Consider the following 5,772-nt stretch of genomic DNA (forward strand, 5'->3'; position numbering starts at 1 on the left):
CCCCTGCAATATGTATATTCTACAAGGTTGCTTCAACACATTTTTCCTCTGTGACCTCTACCATCAAGAAGGACAAGAGTAGCAATATTGTGGGAACGCCATCACCTCCAAGTCACACATTATTCTGACTTGAACAATATTGCCATTGCTTTCTCATCACTTGGTCAGAATCCTGTAATTCCCTACCTCACACCATTGTGGGAACACCATCATCACAAGGATTCAACGGTTCAAGGAGAAGCCCCAGTATCACCTTCTCAGGGCAACTAGGGATGGGCAATAAAGGTGGCCTTGCCAGCACTAGCTATATCTCAAGAACAAATTAAAAATAACTGGGTGGATTGGACTGCCTGATGGGGAAAGCCTTGAGTCAGAATTTGGAATTCTTCAGTGTCAGTTTGAAGAGCCTTGATATTTGAGAAAGGAAACTTTGAATCTCAATTCAGGAAGCTTTGAGCATTTAACAAGAAATCTTTAAACAAATTTGTATGACCTGCAATTTTGTTCTGTGAAGTCATGGACATATTTTTGCTTCTGAAAATGGCAACTAATATAGGCTGACCATACGTCCCTTTTTTTGGGGGACAGTCCTCGGATTAGTTACTGTGTCCCCGGGCAAACAATGTCCACAGAAGAGTCCCCGGTTCAGAAAACTCGTCCCCATATAGAGTCTTTGTTTTTTTAAACGAGAATGTACGGAAACCCAGGGAGGAGATTCTCGGCCCGTTCCTGCCAGGCTTGAGCTCAGGAACGGATTTCAGGAGTCGGTTGATCAAAGGCGACGATGGCGGCCCCGCCTTCCCACAATGCAGCACGGTGGAGAAAGGGCCCCATCGATAGCTCGGGCTGCACTGCACTCTGAGGGATTTACACCCCTGACCCCGTGTTTCGGCCAATAGTGACTGGCCAGACGGCGAAATATTTAAAATGCCTGGGAGAAGCCGAAGGCGCAGTGAGAGCTGGTGGGTGAGTTGATTTACTTCACCTCTAATTAGTATGGTGCATCGTGTTTTTTTTTAACTGAATAAAGCAAGCTCTAAATTCTCCCACCAGGAAGAGGTTTCTGAAACCTTCTGAGATAGGGGCTGGATTTTGCGGGGGGTCAGCGGGCGCGATCGGAGGCGGATTGGGTGGGATTTTGTTTTTCCTCAGCGGGTCAGGACCCCGCAGTGTACCCGCTGCCACGCACATTTCCCCGATGTTGGGTCTATCAGTGCTGATCAGACATGACCGGCAGTGGTGGGTTCATAGCAGGGGGATGTAATTCAGGTAATTAGTGGCTTGTTTAGAGCCACTTAAGAATGAATTTCTGCTCATCTTCTGCATTTGACAGCTCGCTCACGGGGTCCACACTGGTCGTGGACCACGTCTGTGAAGCTTAGGTGGGAGGTCAGTGACCTTTGAATCAGCTGTTGAGTTGACAGCTTCAAATGTTCAGTTAAAGCTCCCACCTCATGGAGATATCTTCCCTCAGCCACAAACTCTTTCTCACTGCATTTCCACAACAGATTCACCATGTTGCAAGTCTTCACACAAGTCTCCATCCAGTCTGACCTCATTACCTCTTTCACCATTGACAGATCGCTTCTGTCATCTCTACTTCACCTGCCATCAATTCCATCAAGATGGGTGCCCTTTACACTCTCTCACCTTGGTCCTCAGAATCACACCATGATGAGCCCAACACCAGCAGCACCAGGCGCACCAGCAGCACCAACAACACCACCACAGCGGGACTGTGGCGGGCACGTCGGTGGCGGGTCCCAACCCCACTGCTGGCTCCATCTCGCTGTCTGAAATTAACTTACCTTGATTGGGCTTGTTAAGCCTATCCATCGTGTTTCCCGGCCAATTAGAGGAAGTGGCTCTGGTGACATCATTTGATGACGCATCATCAGCCGGTTTCCTTAAAGAGACCATGTCCAAATTAATTTTGACATTTGTGCTGTCAGTGTCTACAGCATTGAGGTGCTGCAAACACTGACAATCACTGCACAGAGGTGCAGGGCTGCACCCAGGCGCTCCCATGATTCCCTCCATATGCTTATGGAGGGAGTCACAGCACACAGGGAGGTCCTCTTCCCTTCCCTTGGGCGGAAGAGACCTCCCCAAGAGACCAACACAGCCTGGTTGCACATTGCACAGGAGGGCACAAGCAGGGATGTCATCAGGAGGACCAGGCTGCAGTGGCGCAAACTTTTCAATGATCTCAGTAGATCATGAAACGTTAGTACAAAGCCACACTCAACCTCATCCTGCTGTGCCTCTCATCACATCCCCATCAGTCTGCCTTCCCTACTCTACTCCTGCACATCCTTACTCACACCAACTTACCTTGCACCTGCACCCATCCCTCTCTATCTACATTATCACTTCCCCAACTCACGAGCCACCCCGCTCACACCCCCTCATCCTAGTGCAATCATAACAACTAACAACATACAAAGGTAGGCACTTGGGGTGTTTTAGCCAATGTACATGTAAAGTTTCTGTTAATGTGCTGTCAAACATTGAAACCATTATTTTCAACACTTTGCCTTCTTGAACAGATCTGTGTGCACCTTTGGAAGTGGCTTAGTGCGTTGTAGTGAATGGTGAGACATAACGGTACCCCCCTGCAATGGTGATGAGTGTGAAAAGAATCGCTTCGGCATTGTAGGGATGCTTTATTGTTGGTGTGGGGTGATACCAACCTGGTGCATCATGTGGCAGCCAGGGTGTACAGCGTGAAGTAAATCTGGCCATGGTGAGGTCATCCCTGGCCTCCCAGGCAGCAATGTTGTCGGGTGCTGATTCCCTGTGGCCTGTGCAGCATCAGTTGTTCGCGGAGAAGGTTGGTGTGGTTATTGGTGCTGTTGGTGTTTCTCGGCCTGTATGTTGCTACTACTTGCAGTTCTACTTGTAAAAATGTCCTGATATCTGTGAAGATCATCTGGATCACTGTGATCGGTCCCCGAGCAGGGATACCGTGACCAATGTTTAGGCAAGAATCTTTATTACAGGTGAGTAAAGCATGCTGTTGTGAGACAACTTGATGGGCTGTTGGGTCCTTTTTCATTCAACTCCAAATAGATGCAGGATTTAAAGGCCGAAGCCCAACAGAGTATAAACGAATTTGAACCTGCTACTCAGATAAATTGAAAAAGTTTTTTCTCAATAAAGCCTGATCCATCCAGTATACCACCTCCAAATACAATGGTCAATTGCTTTGCTGAGGTAAGAATAGTTGTAATTCCAAGCTCAAAAGGACACATGCGATCAGAAGGAAACTAGGTTTAAGCAAGAAGCTGCTGCAGGACCTGGTGCAAGAAATGACTCCAAATAAAGAACATGATGAATTTGTTGTGGAAATGCTTTTGCAGATTGCTGATGACTATTTTGAAGGTGTAGTAAGTGCTGCATTCCAACTAGCTTGTCACTGCAGTTCAAACATGTTAGAAGCTACTGCATCTTGAGCGCCAGTGGAATATGTGGATTTGGTTCAGATGAAATTAGTCCATACAAGAAGGCCTGTATAATAGACTCTCATAAACAGATGACACTGATATATAATACAATCAGAAAGTAAAGCATTGATGAGCATAACATCTCCACAACAAAATTCTGAATGTTACAATGCATCAGACTTATGCATTAATCATCTCATTTCTGTAGACGATTAATTTGTTTACTTCCGATTTTTTTTGTGTAGATCAGCTAATGATATATTTGTGGTGTTAATATATTGTAACAACATGTTGGATACTTGATGCTCTCTCCTGAATATGCAAGTTAAGGACTTGTAGAAAGTGAATAACGTGCAAATGAAACTTTGACACATTTTTGTTGGTTAGAGGTCTGATAATTGGGACTTTTTTATGGAGTGTTAAATAGTACGTTTTCATAACTTTTTATAGAAGTGATCTTGACATACCTTTTTTTGTCCATAAAATATTACTCAATTTCAAAAGAATGTCTTTGATATAAACATGACTCGAATCAAATCTGTAGGTAATAGGGAAGGGAGGGGAAGCATAATCACTTTTTATCTATTTTTTAGAGAGGGAATTTTTCTTCTCATCAGCCTTGAATTTGCGGTCGGCAGCTTCCCACAGGTAAATGCCCCCGATCCGCAAATAAAATCCGCACCTACCTGGTGGTCTGAGAGGTACGGAGACTCGTGGTCCTGGGCCTCTCTGGGTACCCACGGGAAGAGGCTCACGTATACCCCAAAAAATACCTCTACACTTCAAATAAATTAAAAAACCACATATTTAAAATCAATTAAAATGGCATTTAATTAAATATTTAAAACAAAAATTTAACCTTTTGAAATATAAATTTACATTTTTAAAGGGGCTAAAAATAAATTCTTGTACAGGTTTTTAAATGTAAAAATTATTGATAAAATTTTATTTTTCTTTTTTTTTAAAACTCTTATGCTGGTAAAAGCAGGTCTTATGCATGCTTTTACCAGGCGTAAGAAATTCATGGGCATTCGCTGTCTAGAAGTTGGGCAAATAGCGCAACTCTCCGCCCACGGATGCCCTTTTCCCGGGGATGTGGATGATCGCAAGGCCTGGGTTTAAGCGCATGCAAAGCGCAGGCAAACCCAGAACTTGCACGGCCCTTACGGGCGTGTGCGCACCTCGTACGCACCCGTAGGGGCCGCGGCCCATCGTGTTTTCAGTAGTGAAGAAAGAAACACTTTTCCAATTTTGGTCAGTATCCAGCATTCTCCGGTCATATACTCGGCACAGATTTAATGCAGAGGAAGTTCTTTCTAACTGTTTCAAAGTCAAAACAGCACTTCTAACTGTACCAGTGTGACTTTTCTAATACACACAATCGTCATCCTTGTGGCCTATCTGAGTGAAACTACCAATTCAAAGCAATTTGCATCAGATTATGGACATGTTTGTGCTGCTGGCTTCTATTCAATAGTAATTGAGTTGAGACTGACTCAATTTAATTACAACTAACAGATTAAATTTTTTAACCTATCAGATTGACTGTGTTTAATCTAATGTCTTGAGTTAAAAGGTCATTGTTATTAGCATTCCACATCACCATGATCTGACTTACTTTTGTGGTGGTAACATATTTCGTGGACTTGAAATTAGACTCGACAATATTCACATGCAGACTTTTTTTTCAAATTCCTTTCACTATGCAAATATTCACTCACCCCTAAGGACCACTTGCCAACATTGATACACTCTTGGGGACCCCTGCAAAAAGACAAACTTTTGAGATGTTCTTGCAAATACTAACTCTCCTCCAGGGCACCTCTGCAAATATTGACACACCCCCAGGGACCCCCCGCAAACACTGATACACTCCCTGTACTAACTTCTAACAATGCCAGCTATCTGAAGGAAAACAATACTATAAAATCAGAAAATATTGTTTATTTGTATTCAGCAACATAAAAACAGAGGAACTACAGAAAAATATAGAAAACAAAATTTTAGAGATATTATGCCCAACCTTGGACGAACAGAAATCTGATGACCTCATGGACTCCTTGGGGGGAATTTTAAAATTGAAGAGCTTATAGGTTTAGGTGTGGTGGGGGGGGGGGTTGAATTCGCCGAAAATGTAAGTGTGTCTTGGAAGCCGGCTCCAGCGTGCTGACTTCTGGGTTTAACTCAAGCACGTTCGGCTAGTTGCGCGTAACCCCCTTCGGAGAGGCAGATAAGCAATATAAATATATTAATCGCTCAATTGCAGCGATATTTTAACCAACATTTAACCAAATTTAACGGCACATTCATGGACTTCCCCGGCTTC

At 43.8% G+C, this 5,772-nt stretch overlaps 1 pseudogene; it reads left to right on the forward strand.

Annotated features, from left to right (window-relative positions):
- The first annotated feature begins 3,072 nt into the window (after positions 1-3,072).
- On the forward strand, positions 3,073-3,568 carry LOC147106721 (transcription initiation factor TFIID subunit 12 pseudogene; annotated as a pseudogene).
- The last annotated feature ends 2,204 nt before the right edge of the window (positions 3,569-5,772 follow it).

This window comes from Somniosus microcephalus, chromosome 15, assembly GCF_052327205.1.
Source record: "Somniosus microcephalus isolate GS21.2 chromosome 15, FLI_Smic_1.0, whole genome shotgun sequence".
NCBI lineage: Eukaryota > Metazoa > Chordata > Chondrichthyes > Squaliformes > Somniosidae > Somniosus > Somniosus microcephalus.